Consider the following 27760-nt stretch of genomic DNA (forward strand, 5'->3'; position numbering starts at 1 on the left):
AATCCAATCATCTCCATCACTGACTGTCTAGTGGACCAGCCCTGCCAGTGGGGGACCGCAGCCGTACCCACCAAGTCCCCGCTCCAATAGTGAGCGATAACCCTGTCCATTAATGTGCACATCCCTTCTGTGGCGGATTCCACAGAAGGCGAAACTAGGGCGTGAAGCCACTCCCGCAAGTGACCCCACTCAGCCGAAGCCACGCCTCGCGAACCATCAACAACGATCACAACCACAATCACAATACAATTACTATATCAAACAACCAAACACAATACATCAACGAATATTCCATTATGGGACTAATACTGAGTAGGAAATCCTACCTGGTAAGCACACAATCAGACGGTCTCTACTGCTGAATCAAAAAGCTTCTTCTATGAACCCTCCTCCTATCATACAACACATAAAGGCTACCAAATCACATACTACACATAAAACCCCCAAATCTCTAAATTAGGGTTTAACCAAATCAAAGGAAAGGCAATAAAAAGGGTACATAGATCTTACCTTCGACGCAAGGAACTCAACGGTATAATCAACGCTAAGAACTGACCTTCCAAACTCCGGGTATTGCTAATAATGCGATTAGGATGAAGAACTTGCTTGCTTTCTCTCTTAAACAGTAATTTAGGTTTTTTAAAAGTGATTTAGAATAATGACGACAAAGCTTATATACCTTAATCACATAATTAACAAAACCCGAGAAAACTCCCCGTAAAACCGGCTACTCGATCGAGTACCCGAGGTACTCGATCGAGTACCCCCTTACTCGATCGAGTGCCCCAGCTACTCGATCGAGTACCCAACAGGTCAGAAACTTTTCTAAAACGCAACTTACCCTTACTCGACAGAGTAAGGCCTACTCGATAGAGTACCCCAAGACTTATAAATACGGAGTATTATAGAACAGTTCGATCGAGAGGTGTTGGTGTCAAAAGCATTCGATCGAGAGAATATGTTACTCGATTGAGAGAATGGGATTTGCAGCATGTTGATCGAGGATAGCAGTTGCTCGATCGAGTGAAAATCTTAGCAAAAGCACTCGATCGAGCAGAAAAACCACTTGATCGAGCTGCTTCACCTGCAAAACGCATATACGAAGTATAGGAAATAGGAGGGATGCATAGATTGGTATTTAAAGTTCAACACACAGTTTAAAGGAAAAGAAATAAGTTTAACAAAGGTACAACAAAACAGTCCGGATTGCCTCCCGAAAAGCGCAGGTTTAAGAGGTCCCGCACGACCTTTCTGGCATCAATTAACTGGCGCATCAATCTCGTCGAAGTACAAAACTTCAACACGATTGTCTGCATCATTTGCTTCGTGATAGTGCTTCACATATTGCCCATTCACCTTGAACCTATTTCCCTCGGGACCTTCTAGCTCAACAGACCCAAATTTTGTGACAGCTGTCACCGTATAAGGGCCACTCCACCTGGACTTCAGCTTGCCAGGTAATAGTCGCAGTCGGGCATTAAACAGCAACACCTTCTGCCCGACATGAAATTCCCGAGGTAGGATTATTTTGTCATGTCATCTCTTCGTCTTCTCCTTGTAGATGCGCGAGCTATCATAGGCGTTGAGCCTAAACTCCTCCAGTTCATCTAGCTGCAATAGACGGTTCTGACCACACAACTTAGGATCAAAGTTAAGTTCACGAATTGCCCACCAAGCTTTACATTCCAATTCAACAGGTAAATGACACGATTTCCCATAAACTAACCGATAAGGTGATGCACCAATCGGTGTCTTAAAGGCAGTTCTGTAAGCCCATAATGTGTCTTCTAATTTAAGACTTCAATCCTTCCGTTATTTAGAAACTACTTTATATAAGATCTTTTTAATCTCGCGATTAGAGACCTCGACCTGACCACTAGTTTGGGGATGATACCCTAAACCATGCTGATGTTGAACACCAACCTTAGTCAAAATGGAAGTTAGTTTCTTTTCTTTGAAGTGCATTCCCCCATCACTAATGATGACCATAGGGACACCAAATCGAGGAAATATGATCTTTTTAAACATCTTAATCACGGTCTTGGCATCACAATGGGGTGAAGCAATTGCCTCCACCCACTTAGACACACAATCGACAACTACTAAAATATACTTGTTACCTTTACTAGATGGGAACGGTCCTTGGAAATCAATACCCCAGACATCGAAAACCTCGACCTCCAAGATGTCATTTTGTGGCATCTCATGTCTTTTTGAAATATTCCCTGATTGTTGGAAGGCATCACAAGCTGAAACAAAAGCCTTAGCATCAGCAAACAAAGTAGGCTAGTAAAAACCAGACTGAAGTACCTTAGCCACGGTGCGCGATGGACCGTGGTGACCACCATAAGAGGATGAGTGATAGCCTTCCAGGACTACTTTGGTCTCCCACTTCCGAATACACCGTCTGTAGAGACCGTCTGCACATTCCTTAAACAAATAAGGATCATCCCAGAAGTACTGCTTAGCGTTATACAGAAAACGCTTCCTCTGCTGATGAGAAAGGTCAGACGGCAGCGTGCCATTGACAACGTAGTTAACTAGATCTGCATACCAAGGATCTTGGTTAATAATAGAGGACAAAACAGCAAACAAAGAATCATCAGGAAAAGAATCATCAATAGGTAAAGAAACTTCTCCCTCTTGCTGTGACAGTCTTGATATATGATCAGCTACAACGTTCTTAGCACCTTTCTTATCTTTTATCTGCAAATCAAACTCGTGAAGAAGGATTATCCATCTCAATAGCCGTTGTTTAGCTTCTTTCTTAGCCAGAAGGTGCCTCAGCGCTACATGGTCAGTAAAAACAGTAACTTCTGACCCAATCAAATAAGAACGAAATTTCTCTAAGGCATAAACCACAGCGCGCAGCTCTTTCTCAGTAGTGGTGTACTTAACTTGAGCCTCATCTAGAGTTCGGCTCGCATAGTAAATTGCATTTAAAGCTTTTTCTTTCCTTTGGCCTAGCACCGCTCCTAGTGCATAGTCACTAGCATCAAACATTATCTTAAACGGCAAATCCCAGTCGGGAGGCTGTATGATCGGCGCAGATACCAAAGCCTGCTTTAACCTGTTAAAAGCAGAGAGACACTCATCAATAAATACAAAATGGGCGTCTTTAAGTAGACTCTGTATAAGTGGTTTAGCAATTTTTGAAAAATCCTTGATAAACCGGCGATAAAAGCCGGCGTGACCAAGGAAACGCCTCACTCCTTTAACGTTAACAAGAGGAGGTAATTGCTGAATCACTTCCACTTTTGCTTTGTCAACTTCTATTCCCCTGGCATAAACTAAGTGCCCTAAGACAACTCCCTCGTTGACTATGAAATGGCACTTCTCCCAGTTAAGCACAAGATTAACCTCAATGCAGCGCTGCAACACTTTAACAAGGTTAGACAGACAGTTAGAAAAATCACTTCCATAAACACTGAAATCGTTCATGAAAACTTCTATAATGGACTCAATGTACTCTGAAAATATCCCCATCATGAACCTTCAAAACGTAGTAGGGGCATTACATAAACCAAAAGGCATCCTGCGATAAGCAAACACACCTTGAGGACAAGTAAAAGTAGTCTTAGATTGATCATCTGGGTGAATAGGGATCTGAAAGAACCCTGAGTACCCATCCAAATAGCAGAAAAAACTTATGAGAAGCTAACCTTTCTGCCATATGATCAATAAAAGGAAGAGGAAAGTGATCTTTCTTGGTGGTGGCATTCAGCTGTCTGTAGACTATACACATCTGCCAGCCAGTCACTACTCTAGTAGGTATTAACTCATTTTTGTCATTCCTGACCATAGTAGTCCCTCCTTTCTTAGGAACTACCTGCACTAGACTCACCCACTTAGAATGACCAACAGAATAGATAATACCTGCATCGAGAAGCTTCATTACCTCATCCATCACAACATCTTGGATCTTTTGGTTCAGCCGGCGCTGACCCTCTCTACAAGGTTTGTGATCTTCCTCCAGCTCTATCCTATGCATACAAATGTTGGGACTAATCCCCTTGATATCATCCAAGGAATAACCCATAACTTTCCTGTTTTTCTTGAGCACAGCTAACAAAGCAGTCAGCTGATCATTGTCAAGCTTAGCACTAACAATAACTGGATATTGCTCCGTATCATCTAAGAAAGCATATTTTAGATGAGAGGGAAGAGGCTTACGCTCAGGTACCTTTACCTCTATGGAGCAAAGGGTACTGATCATCTATTCCACTTTCTCTCCCTCAGCGTCGGTGAGTTCACGCTCATCTAAAACAGCTTCAAGCAAATCCAACATAGCGTCATTGTTATCTGGGTTATATGCACACTTATCCAAAAGCATTAAAGCTTCTAGTGGATCCTTTATAAAAGAACCCGACCATAAGTCATAGACAGACTCGTCAACAATATCAACAGAATAACATGTATCCTCTATCATTGGCCGAGCCAAAGTACTAGGCAGACTGAAAGTAATCACGTCATCCTCCACTGCAAGAGTCAAACGCCCTTGTTTGACATCAATAATAGCCCCAGCTGTACATAAGAATGGTCTCCCTAGTATGATTGGGGTCCGGGTATCCTCAGCTATGTCTAAAACAATAAAGTCTACTGGTATAAAGAACTTTCCTATTTTCACAGGCACGTCCTCTAACATACCCAAGGGTCGTCTTACAGATCTATCAGCCATCTGTAATATAATATTAGTCATTTTAAGATGACCCATTTTTAATTTCTTGCAAACAGACAAAGGCATGACACTGACACTGGCTCCTAAATCACAAAGAGCCTTATCTATTACTTCATTGCCTATAATAGAGGTAACAGAAAAACTACCCGGGTCTTTCATTTTAGGTGGAGCTTTATTTAAAAGTAAATTACTAGACTCCTCCATGAAAGCAACAGTCTCAAATTCACTTACCTCTCTCTTACGCGTCACAATGTCTTTCATAACTTTAGCGTAAGTAGGTACTTGGGTAATTAGTTCGGTAAAAGGGACGGTTACCTGGAGGTTCTTAACAACGTCCACAAACTTACCGTACTGTCGCTCAACCTTTGCGTCCTTCAGACGTCCTGGAAAGGGTACTCTGGTAGCAATAAGTGGAACCACGACTTTCCATTTACCTTTATCAGTGCGTGACATCTTCACAGCAGGGGAAGATGACACGGTAGCGGAATTAGATGTCAAAATTGAAGCTCCACTGGTTCTGGCACTCGATCGAGTACTTTCTTCACTCGATCGAGTGGTTTTGTCTTAAAAATTACTCGATCGAGGTATTTGAACCTCTCGATCGACCTCTTGTATTTCAGGTTCTCTCAATCGAGTCCCAGAATCACTCAATCGAGGTATGTTAAATGAGCATCTCTCGATCAAGTAGAAATTATACTCGATCGAGCAGTCGAATAAGATATTTCGCTCGATCGAGGGGAATTTTCATTCGATCGACTGCCTAGACAATATGCAGCAGGGATATCGTCCGTGGATTCTTCCAACTCGTCCTTCGGGGCAATAGCAGCTGTCACAACCCCGTCTTCCGGCATTTTTAGCCCCTCATAAGCATAGCCACTTCGGAGATTGATCGCATTTATTGGATCGCACGAGGGTGGATGATTAACTTAGTTTTGCACAAGCGTTAATTGTGCAACTTGCTCTCTTAACTCCACAATAGCGATATTATCCTTGTTGCTTTTCTCCCAAAGCTGTTGTGTTAAGTTCAAAACCAAGGATTTCAGTTCGGCGAACTCCTCCTTTGTCTAAGAGGAATCCGGTTGTGGTATTGGTGTAGAAGAAGTAGAAGCACCCATCAAGTCTTCATATAATTGAGAAAAAGCAACTCCTTGCCTGAATTTTTGATAAGCAAGGACACGCTCTACACTCGCCAGACAACCAATAGGGTCATGCCCCTCCATGCCGCATCTACCGCATACTATCTCATGCTCAGTAATAGCATAAACTTGCGCATGCTCACCCACAGTCTCTACAATCTCCGGACTCTCCACCTCAGCCACTACCAATTCGTTCACATACCCACTTTCTCTGGGATTTCCGTATTCGGCAATATGGATGGCCATCTCCTCAATAAGATGCCACCCTTGATCATCCTCTACATTCTTCGGGAATCTCCCTTTAGCTGGATTATCAAGGATAGCCCTCTGGTCCGGATGCAACCCATTGTAAAATTAGGTACATAAGAACCAGCGCTTGAAACCATGATGAGACACAACATGGACGAGCCTCTTGAACCTAGTCCAAGCTCCGTTCAAGTCTTCAGTAGGTAGTTGCTCAAATACAGTAATTTGAGCTCTCAACGCATTAGTGCGCTGTGGTGGAAAATATCGCCTGTAAAAGGCTAAAGCAAGGGAATTCCAGTCGGTTACACCGGCAGCTTCCCTGTCTAAATCCCTCAACCAATCCCGGGCATCATCAGCTAAAGAGAAAGGAAAGAGAATCCCTTTCACTCTGTCTTGTGTCACCCCAGCAGCAAGAGGAATGGTGGAGCATTACTCTGTAAAAAGCTCTATATGCTTGCACAGATCTTCTCCAGGTACCCACTGAAGAGATTTCTCTCGACCAGCTGTATGTAAGAGGGGTGGATTCCAAAGGTTCCCGAGTTAGTAGTGGGTTGTAGGAAACCTTTTGGAAGGGAATCCACCGTCGGCTCTGAATGGCTGGCTATATTCGGCATCCTGGAAGATAGAAGTTACAGACTGGAGCAGGTACGACAATGTTCTCTTCTTGAACAGATATCCTGCAAACTAATCAAAAACTTGCAAAAATATGAGATCAGTCTCAAGGAATAAATTCCTTGAGACGAGAGACAAACTTATATAAAGCAACAAAATTACGCCACCTCCCCGGCAACGGCACCAAAATTTGATACCGTCGTCAGGTACCAAAAATAAACCTAGATACACTAACAGAAGCTAGTTGTAAGTAGGGTCGATCTCCACAGGTAGATGGGAATATGTCAGCCTTAACTAAGTCCGTCACGGTAACCAATTTTTGGGGGTTTGAATTTGTTTGTTCTAAAATAAGAGATTAAGGAAAAGAGAAAAGGTAAGAAAATAAGGATAAGCAAATAGAGAGAAATTAGCTAAGACAATCGGTTCACCATGATCATTCAGTCAAGCAATCTAGGTCTCAGATCAATGCAAGTATGGACTTTGGGGCAGTGAATATCTCCTTCCGGTCTCAATTCGCCTTAAAGCACAAATAGCTTAGCTTCCGCCCTCACTATGATGCCCTAATGTTCGCTACGAGTCTCACCCTTTCCAACCTTCCGGTCAAGGTTAAGGTTTACTGCGATTAAATAACTAATTGCGTCGACTCAATTAGACAGAAACAATTAAATGTAGCGATTAACAACATAAACTACACAAGCATTAAACCTAATATATCGATTTACAATTCCTTCATAATCATGGATTCCCTAAGTCTTAGCAAAAGGGAATTAGCTACACATTATTATCAAATTAACAACAATCAAACATAGACAATAGAAATTAAACATCATAACAATGCAATAAAAGGGATTGAATAAGAGCAATTGCAAACAAAGGAAGAGAAGGGATAAAGAGCAATAAAAGGGATTACTATTAAGAAATAAAAGAGAGTAATATACCGATTACAAGATTCAGTTCCGAGTAGTAGTCTAGTGTAAGAGTAGTAGAGAATAGAGGAGAGGAGAAGAAGAAGCGGAGAGTAACATAGTCTCTCTGTGATTTAGTAGTCAAAAATCCTACTACTTAACCTAATAACCAAGCCTAATTACAAAGCCCATACGTAACAAGGCAAAAACGCAATTACAGGATAAAAACCTCTCGATCGAGTACAATTAAACCACTCGATCGAGGAACTAAGTAGCAACTCCTCTCGATCGATTGGAAAAACCGTTCGATCGAGGACTTCTTATATTGGCCTTCTCGATCGAGTATGAAAACAACTCGATCGAGTGAAACTTTAAGGGATAAAGCATTCGATCGACTGAAAAGTGGTCGATCGAGCTATATTAGCACGTAAGTCACTTTGACACCTTCCGAAACCAGCTCACGCGTCTTCAAAGTGTTAGATTCCAAGATCCGGTTCCTTGTTCTCCATAAATGAATGCAAATGGGACGAGTTTAGGCTCGATTTATCTTCTTTCCGGTCCGTACCTGCAATTTACACAAGACAAACCAAAGTAGACTATTTGGGGGCATTTGTAGCTAGATGCTACATAAATAGTACGAAAATGCGAGTAAAAATGAGGTAAAAACCTTATATAAAATACACGCATCAATTTCAACCATCGTTTATCTTCACCCTTAACAAAGAAAGGAAATAGAATGAGTTTTATGGTGTCAATGGGTACTTCATCATTCCATAACAAACAACACAAATCCACAAAACTCCCAAGGAGGTCAAACACATCCTCACTCTCATACCTATGAAATGCATTTCGCTCCACTAAATCAATAAAGTCCGGTTTAATATGAAAGCTAGAAGCCTTCACAATACCAAAGTTAATTGGTGAGCTAAACAAGTCGGGGTTGGGCCTATTATGGTCGGAAAAAGTAGGCATTGCAAAACAACAAGAAAACAACTAAAGCAAAAAAAGAAACAAAGTTCTCGAGGAGGCAGGGTTCCTCAAGAAGAAGCGCAACTAAAACTAGACAAAAGAACGACTCAAATACACAACACCGTCCCCGGCAATAGAGCCATTTTGATGCGGCGGGTCGTTGTCTGCTGTCAAACACATTTATATCCAACTACTAGCATAGCAAGTTAGTCGGAGTCGAACCTAAAGAACGAGGATATTCGAATTGTTCAATCTAAATGTAGTTGCACTAGGTTTGTCACAATTTATTTGAGTTGATGGTTCTAAACTAATGAAAGCAATAAATAGCAATGAAAGGTAAAACAAGCAACGAAGGAAAGGATGTAAACAAATGGTAAAAGACACTAGGGTGTCATGGGTTCATAGGGAAATCATGGGAAAATCACATAAATGAGTCATATAGATGCATGCCATTATTATTGTTGGAATCGAGTTAGTTTATGTCTTACAATTCCTAGGGAGACACAGGTCTCGGAGCCGAGTTGGTCACAACTTTATAACACCTACATCGACTTGGTTCTCCCTATTCAACTATATGCATGGTCTAACAAGCCTCGAGTTAGCTTATATCTTACAAGTCTTATTGAAAAGATAAGAGAATCATGATAGGTTGTCAATCAGCATTTCATCAAACATAACGTGCATAAGTTGAAAGTGCAATAAGCAAGCATTCATATGAACTCATTAAGCATATATTTATCCCATAATTACTCCCTAATCCCCCACTAACCCTAGCTAGAAGACTACTCACTACACATCATGATTAATATGCTAGCAATGGTGTCAAACATCACAACACAAATGAACATGATGATTAAGCAAGGTAATAAAACAAGAGATTAACAAGTAAGTAAAGAAGGATTAAGAAGATTACCAACTTGGAAAGTAAAGATGAACATAAATAAAGAAGAATCCTTGACTAAATATGGAGACTTGTCACTTAGTCTTCAAATACATACCCAAGAGATCCAAATGTAAATAACTTGAGATGAACAAAGGAAATGGAAGAAAAATAGAAGAAACATTTGATTAATGGTGGAGAGTTGTCAATTCCCCATACAAAATCAAGAATTCTTCAAGTACAAAGCTAGATCTAAGATTGTTTGAGAAATAATTGAGGAATGATTAAAGTGCAATTTGCGGAACGATTAAAGATTAATTCTATTCTAATCTACTCCTAAGAAGTATTAATCTAAACTAAAGAGGATTAATCTCCTCTAAATACAAGAGGGGTATATATAGTAAGTAAGCTTTAGGGTTAATTATGGGCTTAAATAAAGGCTATGCCAACCAAACACGACTAACTCCTTGCAAGTCCTCTGCTCAAGATCGGGCGTCCCGGAGCTGTGAAGAAACAATTCTGGGTCTTAGGTTGGGCTTCCTCTGCTCAGGTTGGACGTCCTGGGTCTTAGGTCGGGCGACCTCTGCTCAGGTCGAGCGTCCTAGGTCTCAGCTTGTCTATTTGAACTCGGATTGCAAAACGGACGTTATTTCCTTATCCGAACTTCTATTGGAGTGATTCAAAAGCGTAGACCAATTGATTTTTTGACGTCATTTCATCTAGCATAGTTTCATAGCCAAACAAGAAAGTCTTGGTTTGGTTCCAAGCAATTTCCTCTTATAATAGCTCCCTTCTCGTCATTCTTGCCCAACAACTTGTGGGGATAGATTCTTGGGTCGTGGGGATTGGCCTTCATTGCCCTAAAACTTGCTTTATTAAGCTACGACCTTTAGCCTTGGTCTCCGCTTTGATGCTTGGTCATTGGATACAATCAATTTAGCTCCGATTTACTTCGTTTAGGCAAGGTTAGTCCTCCTCTCCTACCAAGGACACCAAACCTCATATAATATGCATAATAGGAAGCTAAAGACAAGAAACGACCATAATACAAACTAAAAGGCATGGGAACTAGGTTAGTTAGGGGACTAAATGTGTGTAAATAGGAGTCACATCACATGCCTATTGTTAAACAAACGAAAACTAACAATTTTTTTTATTTTTCTTTTCTTTAATTATGGAGGCGCCGAAATTCAGTATCACCGGGTGACGCCCTATCGCTATCCTCAGGTTTATATTCCCTTCGTCCCAATTACTAAAGTAAATAAATGATCGGAACGGAGGGAGTTAAATAGGATATTGGTAAGTTTATTGTAAAAAAACTTTACAAGAGGGTTTCTCAATTTTAAATGAATCATATACGGATCTAGATAGTCTCCATTTTGTTGTTACTAGTAAATACCACTCATTTTTGTTTTCTATCTTCAAAATAATTCCCGCAAGAGATCCGAACCCATTTTTTTATCCTCCGATAAAAAAATGCATTCTCTTAATAAAAATAGGAGGTAGAATCTAAAGATTCTTTTTTCGATTCATCCTTGGAGTTGAATCCCTCATTCAAGAATTGTTTTTTATCTGATTCGCAGGAATCAATAAAAGGCAAATCCCTTATGCTACATACTGAGAAAATAAGTATGAATATTTCGAGCATAAATAGGACAAAAATTGGTTTACCGTAATTTAGTGTATGTTTGACCAAGCTTTTTTAAGTGTGTTTTTGCTAAAAAAAAAAATTAAAATTGGTCAAACACATAATTGTTTAAAAGTTAAAAACAATTTCTTAAAAGCTCAACCAACACAATTTTGTCCTTAAAAATAGAACTGGCATTTGGTGCTTCTACTTTTTGAAAAACACTTTGAAACTTGAACTATAAAAACAAAAACTCATTTTTAAAAATTTAGGCCAAACATTCTTTAATCAGCAACAATTTGTAACACCCTCCAGTTTTGTATTCTATTTTCGTAACCGTATTTTATTTTCGATTACGATTAGATTTGTATGAGTCGGAATTTACCTGCGAGCCATTTCTTTTCTTCCTTTGAATTCTTAAGTTTTCTTATGTCTCGAATATTCCTTTGTTTTCGAGAGTTATTATGTTTCTACTCATTATAACTTTGTTTTATTTATTCATTTAATTCGTATTCTACTTTTATTCCGAGTTAATTTGTTGGACTTCGGAATTTGTTTCTTTTTAACTCATTTTATTCTTATTTAAATGGGAAGATATTTTTGGTTGTTTAAACAACCATTTTGTCCAGTCAACTTAAAACTTTTAAGAAGACTTTATTTCTTATTTTAGCCTCTTATAAACTCTACCTTCTGGGTAGATTTATTAGGTTTTCATTAAAAAAAACAAAAAAATTAAAACGTTTTCTATAAAATTTACGTACATGCTTGTCTTCTTGCTTCTTTTTTTTTTACAAATTATTTTACGTACGTGCTTGCCTTCTTGCTTCTTTATTTTGATTGACCACCTCTCATCATCCGTTCATCCTTCTAAGGGTAAATTGATTACTCTTATCTTTCTTATCCTAGTTTTTATCTAGATTAATGATTCATAAGTTTTACACATATGTAATTTATGTTTTTAAAGGTTTGTAGAGGAGATATTGAAGGCTAGCATATGTGGATTCGGATTCGTAACAAGGTAACTTCGAAGTTACTCGGTATTACATTGATTTAATTGTGGTAGTTGTATGTATTATTTGATTTTTAATGTTTTATGATGATTTATTGATACATATGATTTTCAAAACCCTTAATTTATGATCTCTTGATATCCATAATTTATTTTGACTATGTATAATTTTATTTTGTCAATAGAGTATTTATTTTGGTTGATTTACAAGTTTTATGATCAAATTGATTATTATGATATAAAGATAGTATATATTCGTTTTTATGATTTCCATGTGGTGTAAACTATTTTTCTGGGTTAAATGATAAATTTTAAGATACCATGAATTTTCGTAGTAATTGTTTTTGAGTTTTACTATTTATTTCGTAATTTAAAATATTGATGCAGTTTATGCGATTATAGCGATTTTGTTCGGTTCTAATTATGTTAACAATACTAAATCAATTTAGAAATTCACGGAATTTTAATATGTGGCAGAGATATGGATTATTAGGTTGTGTATTAAATTTTAGGTCTTGAATGATTATTTTCAATTTATGATGTATTTTACAAGGTTGACGAAAACCGTTGTTAAATCTGTCAAATATGTTCATCTGTTTGTAAAAATCATATCACCTGTTTTTATTTCGAATATTCAAAAGTGTAAAGAATAGACTCTTATTATTTCTAAGTCTAGAATCGACACAAAAAGTTTCATAATTTGTCATTGTACAGTTTGCTCAGAAATAATTATTTATGAACAGTTCGCCTGTAAACTGCGAATCTGGCATCAGTAAAAAGAATATTTCGTAAACCGACTTTTCCTTACGATCCAATGGCTAATATTTTTCTCACAGAAATTTTATACTGTCTAGTTATGTTTAGAATTTTATTTTGCCTTAAAATATTTTATAAAAGTGGATTTATGAAGTGAAACATTATGGGTGACGTTTTCTGACAGCTTTTAGAAATGAGTTTTTAGACCCCTGATAATATCGTCCTTTGAAGTTGGTTTTAAAATGAAAGTTGTAGCCCAGAGCTGCAGGAAACCATGATAGTTGGCCTTGCATCATTTCAATTTTTCTGTATTTAGTTATGAATTTTACAATACTGTTGTTTATTTTTATAAACTAATATAGAACTCTGTCACATTAAAGCCTAAGTAATAAGTCTTTACTAAAGTACCTTAAGTCAAAGGATGGTCTTTAAAGTTTAATTACAGTGACTTAATTTATTTAAAGTCAATGAATTAATTTTATACTTTTGGATTTAAGTTTAACTTTTCTGTTTTGAAGAGATAAAAGTGTGTTCACTTACGAACCATTTGATTGATATACAATGAATAATACACTATCCTTGGGATATTTTTAAGTTTGGAATAATGAAAGTAAAGGCAAAGAATAATGAACTAAGGCATACGGGTTCTTATACAACAATATGATTGGGTACCCTCGTGGGAGGTACAGATTTTTGTAGAGTCATGTACATGTACTTAGACTGGGACTAAACACTACGTGGTAAGACGAGTCCTGTTATAGTTTGTTGTCTAGTGAATGGACCTGGAGTTGGTCACATTTGCGTGACACTGGGTTCCCGAAACTAGTGTAAGATGTTGCGGTGTCAAGGAGTATAGCTAAAGTGAATATCTAGCCTGAACTAAATTATTTTCATTCTGTCTTTTGAATATTTTGCTTTTAAGCATGCAACACGTTGGTTTTAACGTGATTTTGTAATCATCTTTTGTTACTTATATTTTATAACATTTCAATTTACTTTGATATATTATTTGAATCTGTAACATTTATATCATGTGATATTGCTGGGAGACCGTCGAGTTACTCCCCACTGATTGTGGCTGTTATGTTTATAACATGACAGGTGTTAGCTTTGCTAGGGATTACACATGTGCGCTAGTGAGTAGTTTGCAGATCCTACTCTGTTTTTATGCTTTCTTTTATGGTTTTAGTTTGAACACTTCGAGGAATTTTATTTTCGCCCTTTTTATAAAAGTGGCAATTGTTTAGACTTGACCACTTGTTTTTATTTTATCCTTGAGAATTTTATACATTCTCAATTTATAACAGTTAGAACTTTTATCTTTGTGTATTTAATCCCATTCGACAGTGTTTCCGCCACTGTTTTGCACTTGATTTTATATGGGATTACAGTTGGTATCAGAGCATCACTGCTTCCGACGCTCACACATTGATCTTTAGGAAAATGCCTAATAAATGATTTGACTAAATAAATGATTTAGTGAGAGATGGGTAGACACCATAAGGAGTTGGATGTTAGTCTATGTGTTCCTGCAAAATCAATGACTAGCATTGAATCTATGTTTTATTTCTCCGACGAAGAAGATGAAGAAGGTGGACATGAATGTGGCGTTCTCCCGGACCAGAATGCGATCATTAAGGTGATATTGAACTCGCTCAACAACCTAGCTTAACGCTTGGAGAACTTGATGCCACAAGGAATATATAACGGTGGTTTCCAGGCCAGATTCAGTTCTGCTCAAGTTGCATACCAGATGACCAAGAGTAGACTCAAGTTCCATAATAGTGCAGTACACCCGAAGTAATTATACTGTGGATCCGTCAGATGGAGCGACCCAAGACTGGTCTGTTTGTTTTCTCTACAAGGTGATGGAGTGATCCAACGAGCCATTTTGCGTACTCTGGAGGCCTGAAGATTCCTTCTCTGGTCTCAGATGTTATTAGTTTGCGATCATCGTTCTTATTCCTTCTCTTTTCAGCTTTAGCTGCTTATGTGTCCTTCTTATAAATCTTTATCTCCCAGCACTATGATGAATGAATCTTTGTTTGCGATTCTTCCTATTTTGCTTTCTATTCTCTTGAGATTCATTGGTTAGACTAGCCCTTTCTTGGTGAACTGTGATGGAAGTTAAGTTGTGTTTGAGGTTTAGTGAAGCATTGTTACTTATAGTTTGAGGATAGTGAGTTTTACCCTTAATGTCTATCTTGTAAGAGCTTTTTTTTTCTTGAAGATTAACTTGAATGGTGAGTAGTGGGTTATGGAGTTAGGAGTTTAGCTTATCAGTTGGCTTTGGAGTATAGATAACTTGCACATTCTCAACATTAGAAGTGATTGGGAGTTTTATGGTATCCATGTGTCATTATCGATTCACCTAGATTATTCCCAATTTCTATTATTATGGATTTATATCGTTGAGTTCTGATGACAGGTTGTAGCCTATGAACTTTTGGTGGTATGACATAACTTTATTTGGATTGTTTAGTGTTAACCTTGGGAATAAGGAGTGTCTTAGCTCAACAGCAGTTTGGATTGATTATATCGATTTGTAGAATTAAGAACCTAAAGTTGGGATTTATGTATACCAATCATATCTTAATGTCTTAACCTTAGTACTGGTATTTCTCGGAGGAATATTTTGGTCTGAATTACCTTAAAGGAAATATTTATTTGAGGACCTTAGACCATCGATATTATGGCTTAGTTGAGTTCATAACCACCTAGTGTTGCAAGGTAATAATTGGATTTCTGGTAGGGCTTCTAAAAGACTTTGACGGAATGGTGGTGTTAGATGGTGGTGTTTGTTTGATGTTCCATAACTTGAGGAGTCTTATGAATTTAGTAACCTTGTTGGTTTGGTTGTGATCTCGGAAGAGTAAAATCCTTTGAGTGTGTTATGACTTATTAGGCTATTTTGGATTTAGATTATATCTCGAGAATGAACTTGATGGGTTTAGAACAATTTTAAGGGCCTTATCAGTTAACTGGATTAGTTCTGCTTTGATAAACTATGGAATTTTTGTTAGTAAGAGTGGAGTTTGGACTACTTGATGGATTCATACCATATGCTATTCTGAGAGGTTGCACAAATATGTAAGGCTTTGAATGAATGTTGTCCCAATTGATAATCTTGGAGATATAGATTATGAAGTTTGGCAACTTTGAACTTGATAACTTAGTTGCCTGAGTTTTATAACCTTGGTGTTGTTTTCGATGGGAATAGAAAAAGCTTGGGTTCCATAGAGGAGTCGTACCAAGAATCTTGAGATCTTTAACCTCTTTTGTAACCCTTGAGAGAACTTTGTATAGCTCTTGAATCTTTCCTTCCCACTTCTTCACCTGAGCATCTGTTACTACCTTAACCTTGGCTTAAGTTTGAAAACTCTTACCTTTAAGCTTTTTCTTCGAATATTTCTGTTTTATACAAGGTTTGACTCCAAAGTTTTGATTATCTTGGAAATTTATGATTTCAAAGTGTTAAACTTCTATTTTCGTTTTACTCTTGGTTAGTATCTAAATTTTGTCTTGTCTTGACATGTTTTAAAACTCGTTTGAAAGTATTTCAGAATTGTTTCGAAAAACTTTGTTTGGATGCTTCTAAAACTTTCAAAAGTTACGTTGTATTTACAAATTTGATTTGTCCTATAGTTTTGAAGTAAAATTTACACATCCTCTTTTGGATTTCGACATTGGTTGGATGCTAGGAATTGTCATTAAAGACGTCTAATGACTAGTTCGGTACTTGCTAATGTTTGGTTTTAAGATTTGATTCTTTTCAAATGTTGACTTGCTCTTATCTTGGATAATAGAATTCTTGTTCGCGACGGGTATTATTCTATTCCACGGGATGAGCCAAATAGTTTCTAATACTTCGATTATGAAAGTTGGTTTTAAAAAAAAAAAAAAAAATTTGAGATATTTTAAAAGAAAGTCTTTGAAAATTTAAGTAAAGTTTTTTAAAGGGGGAGGTTGTAACACCCGCCATTTTTGTATTCTATTTTCGTAACCGTATTTTATTTTCGATTATGATTTGATTTGTATGACTCGGAATTTACCTGCGAGCCATTTCTTTTCTTCCTTTGAATTCTTAAGTTTTCTTATGTCTCGAATATTCTTTTGTTTTAGAGAGTTATTATGTTTCTAATCATTATAACTTCATTTTATTTATTCATTTAATTCATATTCTAGTTCTATTCCGAGTTAATTTGTTGGACTTCGGAATTTGTTACTTTTGAACTCATTTTATTCTTATTTAAATGGGAAGATATTTTTGCTTGTTTAAGCAACCATTTTGGCCAGTCAACTTAAAACTTTTAAGAAGACTTTATTTCTTATTTTAGTTTCTTATAAACTCTACCTTCTGTATAGATTTATTAGGTTTTCATTCAAACAAAAACAAAAAAAAATCAAAACGTATGTAAACGTGCTTCTGATAGTTTTTCTATAAAATTTACGTACGTGATTTCCTTCTTGCTTCTTTATTTCCGTTTTACAAATTATTCTATATACGTGCTTGCCTTCCTGCTTCTTTATTTGGATCGACCTTCTCTCATCATCCGTTCATCCTATTCTAAGGGTAAATTGATTACTCTTATCTTTCTTATCCTAGTTTTTATCTAGATTAATGACTCATATGTTTTACACATATGTAATTTATGTTTTTAAAGGTTTATAGAGGAGATATTGAAGGCTAGCATATGTCGATTCGGATTCGTAACAAGGTAACTTCGACGTTACTCGGTATTACATTGATTTAATTGTTGTAGTTGTATGTATTATTGGATTTTTAATGTTTTATGATGATTTAGTGATACATATGATTTTCAAAACCTTTAATTTCTGATCTCTTGATATCCATAATTTATTTTGACTATGTATAATTTTATTTTGTCAATAGAGTATTTATTTTGGTTGATTTACAAGTTTTACGATCAAATCGATTATTATGATATAAATATAGTATAAATTTGTTTTTATGATTTCCATATGGTGTAAATTATTTTTCTGGGTTAAATGATAGATTTTCAGATACCATGAATTTTCGTGGTAATTGTGTTGGAGTTTTACTATTTATTTCGTAATTTAAAGTATTGATGCAGTTTCTGCGATTATAGCGATTTTGTTCGGTTCTAATTATGTTAAAAATACTAAATCAAATTATAAATTCACGGAAATTAAATATGTGAAAGTGATATGGAGTACTAGGTTGTGTATAAAAGTTTAGGTCTTGAATCATTATTTTCGATTTATGGTGTATTTTACAAGTTTTTGTGAAAACCGTTATCAAATCTGTTAACTCTGTCAGGCTGTTTGTAAAATGCGTTTCGACTGTTTAAGTGGGTCAAACCATAAAATTTAAAAAAAAAATTGTTTATTTTAAGTATAGATTACCTCTGAAAAATTTCACTCGTTTCTGATGTATAGTTTTCTCAGAATAAATTGTTTGTGAACAGATTGCCTGTAAACTAAAAATTTGTACTGGTCAAAAGAAAGATTTTTAATATAACTTTAACTTCTTCAACAGTGGCTAATCTTTTTCCTACATAAACTTTGGAATGTCTAGTTCTGTTTAAAATTTTACTTTTCCTTAAAATATTTTCTTAAAATCGTTCTATGAACTGAAACATTATCTGTGTCGATTTTTGACAGCATTAAGAAATGAATTTTTAGACCCCTGTTGCTTTCATTTTCTGAAGTTAGTTATAAAATGAAAGTTGTAGCTAAGAGCTACTGGAAACCAAGAAAATTGGTTTTGTGTCATTTCGATTTTTCTGTCTTTAATTATGAATTTTACAGTACTGCTGTCCTGTTTTCAAAATCTGATTGTAAGAGTTTGTCTCGTTAAGGCTCAATAATATATATCTTACTAAAGTACATTAAATCTTTGGCTTATTCTAAGCTTTGGTACAGTAAATTTACTAATTTGTAACTTTGAATTTATTTTACTTTTATTTTATACTTTTGAAAGTGAAGTCTAAGCTTCCTGTTTTGAAGAAATAAAAGTGTAGTTCACTTACGAACCTTTGAAATAATATACTTTGAATAAGAGACTATCCTTGGGATATTTTTAAGTTTGGAATAATTAAAGTAAGGCCAAAGAATAATGAACTAAGGCATACGGGTTCTTATACAACTATATGATTGGGTACCCTGCGGGCAGTACAGATTGTCGTGCACTACGTGGTAAGACGTGTCCTATTATAGCTTGTTGTCTAGTGAGTGGCCTTGGAGTTGGTCACCCTTGCGTGACACTGGGTTCCCGAAACTAGTGTAAGATGTTGCGTTGTCAAGGAGTATAGCTAAAATTAATTATCTAGCCTGAACTATATTATTTCCATTCTGTCATTTGAGGAATTTTGATTTTAAGCATGCAACACGCTTATCTTAAGCGTGAGTTTGGTAATTTATTTTCGTTACATATGTTTTGACATTTCAATCTATTTTTGATATATTATTGCTGCTGTAACATTTATATCATGTGATATGGCTGGGAGAACGTCGAGTTACTCCCCATTCGATTGTGGTACATTATGTTTATAACATGACGGTATTGGCTTTCTTTGGGATTTGTGTGAGCTAGCGAGTAGTTTGCAGATCCTACTCTGTTTTCTGCTTTCTTTTATGGTTTTTTGTTTTAAAACTTTTGAGGAATTTTATTTTCGCCCTTTTTATAAAAGTGGCAATTGTTTAGACTTGACTATTTTATTTTTTTATCCTTCAGAATTTTATACATTCTCAATTTATGACGATTAGAATTTTTATCATTGTGTATTTAATCCCATTCGACATTATTTCCGCCACTGTTTTGCACTAGATTTTATAGGGGATTACACAATTACTCTTCGATAACATTAATTACAGAACGTGGACGAAACACGAGTATATAGTTGCCAAACAAAAAAAAGTCATATTAACTTAAACCTTCATATTGATACTAGAAAGCCACATTCTTGATACGACATGATAAAGAGAAACTTTTTGAGAGAAATTAGAAACGCCCAACAATTTTTAACTACTTGATTATATTTTATTTTGAGATATTGTAAATACTTCTTATCTTCAAACTTCTACTTATATTTAATTTTAAGAGTTTTGAATTAGGTAGGAGTTTTGTTGATTGTCTTTAATTAAAATCTCTATACATCATTCATGTTATATGGCAATTCTATATCTGACAACTATAAGAATTCAACTAATCAAGTTATTATGAAGTGTTGACGTATGGTACAAGTATAGAGGTTTAGGGAGAAAGTCATTATAGACGTATGGTAGAAACTAGAAAGTATAGATGTAACACCCCAACCTAAACCTTGTGTAGGGATCGGTCACTCATGGCAGCTTGTTAGGATGTTTACATGGCCCACAAATCAACACGGGTCTTTTCTAGTGCATTTTGTCTTCACTCATGCGCATCCTAGGAATTTTGCCAAGAGGTCACCCATCCTAAGACTACTCTCAGCCAAACATGATTAACTGTGGAGTTCTTTTGCATGGATAACCAGAAAAGAAAGTTCACTTTGTTGATATGAGTAGTACTTTCAATCCCTTTAAGCGCTAGTCAGATTTTAAGCCAATCAATGAACCTTTTCAAGGGGGTACCCCACCCGAATAACGTCTTCGGTTCAGTGGAGTATGATTCACCCCCACTTCAAGAACACAATGTCCTCGTTGCGCCTGGCAGCATATGACCGCAGCCAACTAGCCAAGCCCAGAATGCTCTCCTGCTAGGTGGGTGACCTGGGTACTCCAGACCACATGCTCACAACACGGTCGCAAGGTTGCTCTGATATCACTTGTAACACCCCGACCCAAACCTTGGGTCGGGAGCGGTCACTCACGACACCTCGCCAGGCTGTGTACATGTAATACTCCGTATTTTTAAGTAAAAGTCAAAGTTAAACTTGGTCAAAGTCAAAGTCAATGTTGGTCAATGTGAATTAGAAAATGAGAAATAGGTAAAATAGGTAATATAGTCATTTATAATGATTATGAACTTAACAGAAAAATATTAAAAATAAAAAGAAAGGGAAGGGGAGGAGTATTTGGTAACTACCTTATTATTATATTATTATTCTAGTTTCCCATTGCTTTTCTAATTTCCTAAAAGTTTCCATTGTCATTATATATACCCAACTCAATCCTTTCACCATCACTTTTATTATTCAACATAAACTCAAACAAAACCTAGAAGGAAAAGAAGGAAAAAGGAATTGGGCAATCAATTTGAGGATTTTGCATCTACTTCAATTGAATTTAATCTTTTATTATGAAAGCTTATCTTTAATCTTTCAAAAATTTAATATTTAATCCTTAAAAATATGTTGTAAGTTTTATTTCATCACATAAGCATGTCTAATTAATATAATCATTTATAGTTAAATTTGCGACGATTTGATTAAAGAATAAATCTGTAAGTTGTGTTGAACAAATTATCAGACTATTTTAAAGTTGTTATCTTCCAAAAAGTAAAGAATAGACTGGGTTATTTTCATGTCTAGTTTGTGTCTGTAAAATTTCGTAACAATAGGCCTTGTAGGTTTTTCAGAATAAATTCGTTATGAACATGTCGACTAAGAATTAGCGAATTCACTGGTAGTCTAAATTTTATTTCATAAACCTAATTTATAAATTGAATCATAGTTGGGTCTTTTGCATACATTAACTTTGAAGAGTTTAGATGATTCTAGTCATTGGAATTTCTCAAAAATCATATGTTAAACTTGTTTTATGAATCGATACTTTTTATGCGACAGAATTCGTTAGTGTTTATAAATATTTCAAGAAAACCCTGATAAGTCTGGAATTTGAGGAAAGTCTATTTCACAAGAACTGCATCTTAGGGTTCCAATCCCACTGGTCTTGTATCGTTTGGATTTTTATTGAATTAATTATGAATTTTATAGTGAAACTGAACTTTGCTGTAAATAGGTAGAATTAGAGATTTAACTTTGAATTTGTCAAAAATATTAGGACGTGATGGGTATAGGATAAGTGCATGTTTAGTTGGTTGGTTATGTAGTAATTGTACATAATTATGTTATGTAGGTTATGGATTTGTAAAGGATCGATTTGATTGCTTGTGTGACTCGAAGATTTGCTAATCAGGTAGGATAACAATTCTACTAGACTATCTTATTTGCATTTTGTCATTCATATGAATATTGTGATTATTGGATTAAGTTGCCTTTGGCCTGGATTATTGTGTGATTTATACACTGTGGAGTATAGCTTTTGGCTGGTATATCATTGTGATTAGTGTGGTGCATTATTATCCTTGTCGCATTCTTTGGCATAGCATATGCATTGGTTAATCAGGTTTATCCTGGGTAGACGTCATGGTAAGAGCCTTCGGGTGACGTATTTCAAACTTACTGGCAGACGTCATGGTAAGAGCCTTCGGGTGACGTATTTCGGATTTATTCAGGTTTATCCTGGGCAGACGTCATGGTAAGAGCCTTTGGGTGACGTATTTCAAACTTACTGGCAAATACCGTTTATATACCATTGTGGTGGTGTAAGGCCCCAGACTGATTCTGCAAACCTGTCTTTGGTGTGTCTACTAAACTTGAGGTTGAGGGTTTCCTCGGGCCAGGGATTGGCGGGATGAACGGGTGTTTCGGGTTATGAGCTCAGTTGCATTGGCATTTGGATTTCATATTTTGCATATTCATATTATTTATTTTACTTTTCTTGTGATTGTTATTCTACTCAACCATTGGTTGACGGGTGCTTGTTGCCATGTCAAGTAAAATGATGACTTCTTTAATTGATGGCGTCCTGTAATTAACCATTTAATATTTCCGGTTAAATGGGGAGCAGATTGAAATAGCAGGTACTTAATTTAGTTGAGTGGTACATGGGGCGTGAGCCAGGGGTGTGAAGACTTGGATCATAGTTGTTGTCTAGATCACTTTAGTTTGACTTAAACATTATTTATGTAATTTTATTTTTTTCCGTTGCGTAGTAAATGGTAATATTATAGTTTTAATTATTCAGTTGACAAATGTAATAAAACCTTTATTTGTTATTTTTATTTAAAGTACCTTTGGATTACTATACTTTGTATTCATTATCTCAGGAAACTGAGATGGTAACAGTCCCATTTATCTAGGAATGTTTTGCTAAAGGTTCCTAAATAAATGGGGGTGTTCCAGTAGATGGCCCACAGATCAACACGGGTCTTTTCCAGCGCATTTTGTCGTCACTGATACGCATCCCAGGAACCTTCCCAGGAGATCACCCATCCTAAGACTACTCTCAGCCAAGCACGCTTAACTGTGGAGTTCTTTTGCATGGATAACCAGAAAAGAATGTGCACTTTGTTGATATGAGTAGTAATTTCAATCCCTTTAAGCACTAGTTAGATTTTAGACCAATCAATGAACCTCTTCAAGGGGATACCCTACCCGAATAACGTCTTCAGTTCAGTGGAGTATTACAATAGAGGTTTAGGGAAATACAACCATATTTTCCGAGCCTTGCTTCGTGTTATATAAGAAATTTACTCATCAATTTTTATTTGTTTTTAGGGTGGTTAAATTTATGTCACTTCGTATATAAAATTTTTAATTTCAATGCTCTTCAATACTCAATACATATTCTCAATGATATATCATCATAATTGTATATAACTTGTGTTATTTTTATCTGTTTGTTTCTCCTCTAACTCTATGAAATAGGTAATGAAATAATTGAGACGGAGAAAGTACTTGATTTATAAACTATTATACCCTAAACAAAAAATCCATATTTCACTATCTGCTCATTGCTTTTTTCCCCCTTCGCTTCATAGTTAACTCATTTTCTTATTATTATTTGTAATCCGCTGATATAAAGGAATTTGTATGTCATCATATGTGCCTAATAATAACGTTGAAGTACTTAAAACATGCAAATGGTCAATTATAGCGCATCTATTTACCCACCAAGAGTTTATTAAAGCAAATTGGATCATTCAAAATCCCACAATCTTTCGTAGTGTCTTTAAGAGATTTCGGGTCGTAAAAATGTTTAATATAGGTATATTTTCGTTATAAAATGCTTTCAAAGCAATAATCTCAAAATATGTAAATATTTAGAAAATTATTTTTGATATTACCCAGCCAACGGGCGGACATGGCTAGGTGAAAGGCTTTATTATTATTAAATAAAATGTCAATAAAATCTTAATATACTGCCTACAATACGTTCAAGTCAAAAATATATGATAATATAAATGGCAAGAATCTTGGATAGCATAATTGTAGAAAAAAAATCAGCATAGTTTTAATTATTAACACCAAATATGAAACATCCTTTATTGATCACATTCAATCAAATAAATTCACCACCTAAAAGCTATTCCTACTGTGGCCTAATTGTTGTTTGCGTTTTCCGTTTATAGTGTAAACAACATCACATTTTCTCTTAGTTTGCATTCTATAAACCATGATTAGTTGCACTTTCATCCATATAATATTTTTGGTAAGAAAATCTCTATTTTTTTTATTTAATTTAATAACTACTCCCTCCTTTTTTTTTGTAATGAAGTTTTTTGCATTTTCCAAAGAAGCCTTTAACATTAACATTTAATTTATTTAACAAAATCATTCGCTTTTTGACTGCCGACTCCGATGCCTTTTTTTAATATATAAGTGAACATATTAATCTCTTTTTCGATATTATCACTTTAAGTACATGAACTCTTTTATAACGTCTAATTTCATCTTATTTGATGGTTTATTACTTGGCTTGGTTTGAAGAACTCTTTATTTCATAACCTCTATTCCAAACCGTAATCAATCTAAGAGAAAGATTAATTATTGAGGTGTGCGTTCATTAAAATAGTTGCGTAATTCCATAGATTAATTATTGAGGTGTGCGGAAGACAATATTTCAATACCTTGAAACATTCTTACTTTATTCTGATATTGAGTTTTAGAAAAAAAAAATATAAATAAATACAAATTTGCTAAAATTTCTACAGTAATTTCATAATATATAAGAAGTATAGATCAAGATCAATAGATAATATAGGATTATCAAAAAATCAATTTGGATACTTCGTATTATTTTCAATTTATATAAGTTTGAGTGACTTTAAAAAATTATCTAATAACTAATGCATAACATTACGACATTAAAAGATAAGAAGTAAATAAGGTGTTAGGAAAAAATGGGATTAATGTCATTGTTCAATCTCCCATTTTAAATTATCTCTGATTAACTGTGTTGCATGACAAAATGATTTGCAATGTTGATAGGCAAGTGTTAACATGACCAAATAAACAAAACAAAAGTAATTAAAAAAAAAATTAGTATTTGGCGACTTGAAAGTCGAATGAATTGGCGTCGTTGATGGTGGAGGGTCCTGATAGGAGAGGGGTCGCGACGAGTGAAAGGATCGCGCATTGGGTGGAGCTGAGATGATGGTTATGTTGGAGTGACGGTGGGGGCATAGGTGATAGTGGATGCAAGATGGGGTAGGATACTTGGAGGATGTAGGATATGGATTGCATGGTTGGTAGTTGGTTGTGGAAGGCTCCTGAGATAGGGGTTGAGATGGACGTCGTGGTCCGAGGTGTTGGATGTGGTTACCACTGCAATGGAGGGTCTGTTGTTGCTGAGCCTCGAGGTAGTTGGTCTGTGATGGTGAATGCTGCTTTGAGACGTCCAGACTAAGGTGGGCGGAAGACAAAATGAGAGAGAAGGTAGAGAATTGAGAGGAGAACTAATAAGAGGGGTAATATAATTTTAAAAAACGTACAATAATGAGTTAAATTAAATGCATATTGCGTAAATAAACAAGTTTTGAAATTTACAATAAGTTTATATCAAGTTTTCAGATTTCGCCTCTCATAAGTTAAATGGTCCATAAAAAAAAATAAAGTACTTCGAATAAAATTAAGTAACATAAACTTATCAAAAATGTATGGGTAAACCAATAAAATTTTCTAAAATATTGTAATTTACTAAATCCAAAAAAAATACATTAGTTTTTACTTTTAATACTATATTCTGTTACCACCCGTGCAGTGCACGGGTTCTAAAACTAATATTAGAATACTATTTGGAAAGCTCGTGCGATGCACGAGGCTACCAATAGGATAATCTGTAAAATATATACTAAGTCGATAAAAAAGTCCAACCATGTTGAATTATTAATGAAACAAAACACGTTGTTGGTGTACATCACCGATGAATTATTAGTGTTATTAGCATAAAAACTTTGTCATTTAATAGTAATCATATTAGCTGTATAACATCAAATGACATAGTTATAGTATGTAGTTAGCCTTATCATTGGCGCTGCGACCACCAATTTTTAATTAAATACAAAATGCTATATTTGTAAACATGGTGGAGCTCACCAAAATGATCCCTTAATAACTGAGACGAACCTTTATAAGTTTTGCAAATTATTTTGACCGATAACAACTACGTAAAACTGAGTAGTGTTATGTAGAACAACATGTATCATAATTACATATATTTAGTGTGTTTACAGAAAATGGTGGATATGTTACAACATAATTTTACCTTGACTATCTCTAAGAATATTTTCTCCATATATATTTGTCGCAAAATCAAATCCGATAAACTAAATTCTAATAGAATTAGGAGTCTCTAAATAACAATCCAAATTATTTGTGATTCTATTACATAGAACGCACGGGGTACCTAGTAGTTTCATCTATGACAACAACATTTAGTAATTTATGGCATCATTGAAATTGTTGGATTACCAAGATAGTATAGGCATTATTGAAAACATTGATTTACTTACTATAGTATGGTAATAGAAAACAAATAAATTTACCAAAAAGTCCAACTATGCTGAAAATGGAGCAAACAAAAATCACAAATTTTCGGGGGTTGCTTTAGATGATGATTGATTAATTGCCAGTTCCTATAACAAAAACGCAACAAAAACGTCGTGGCATTTGATATTAACTATATGAGTTGTATAACATTCAGATCCATAATTAGATTATAGAGTTACAGTTGTTATTGTCCAGCACGCACCATCGGTTTTTAACCGAAGTAGTCTTTGGCTATTCGCTGTTAAGACTACTTGTCCTTAAAAAACTCTCGCCAAATATATAATATGACACCTAATTTATTAAGTTTTGTGAAAACTTATTTGTATATAATGCCCTTCGTATGGCCTTGATACATTTGGTCTCTATCATTGATGTACCTAAAGCCTTAATCCCTCTGGTTATGTTGTTCTTGGCACTCCTACGTAAAACTGGCCATTACTAAAAAAATGGTTTCGGCGGATAAACCCCAACATGATAAAGTGACTCTTGTTTATCTTCATGGCGTAGCGTCACCGCAATTTATATTGTGTCCGCTTAAGAAGGAAAGAGATCTATGTGTCCGACGAAGTCATCACTATCCTCGGGTTCAATATCTTTTCCCGACTTTGGAACCCATTATTATTTTCCTTTCTAATATGAATTCTCTAAGGCAAATGATGATAAGACAGGTCCTATTACATAATTCTCATACGGGGTTAATGATTCTCAATAACACAACCGACATACCACAATTGGTAGAGCATCCCATTCTGAGTCATATTTAAAAAAATCATCATATTTACTCTCTTCCCTTCTTAAACATCTTTCACCTTACTTCCTAGAGGTCAAACTTTAACAACTTTGACCATTAATCAGTCGAAAATAATGGTCAAACTTTTACATTGATGATTGTGCAAAAGCATTATAGAAGATCTTTGTGAAAGGATGAAGTACATTTAGTGTGAAATTCCTAAAAGAGAATGAATTTTGCACCCAAAATTCAACTCGAGTAAAATACTCTACCAAGTCTTAGTTTGCATAATGAAAACAGCAAAGATGTCATATAAGGAGGGGACAGGACAAATGCATGCCTCCACATACCTGTATTTAATAGAAAACTTTATGTGCTTCTACTTGTCGCACTACCTGTCGTAGGTAAAAATT

The sequence above is a fragment of the Silene latifolia genome, chromosome Y (genome assembly GCF_048544455.1).
Source record: "Silene latifolia isolate original U9 population chromosome Y, ASM4854445v1, whole genome shotgun sequence".
Taxonomy (NCBI): Eukaryota; Viridiplantae; Streptophyta; class Magnoliopsida; order Caryophyllales; family Caryophyllaceae; genus Silene; species Silene latifolia.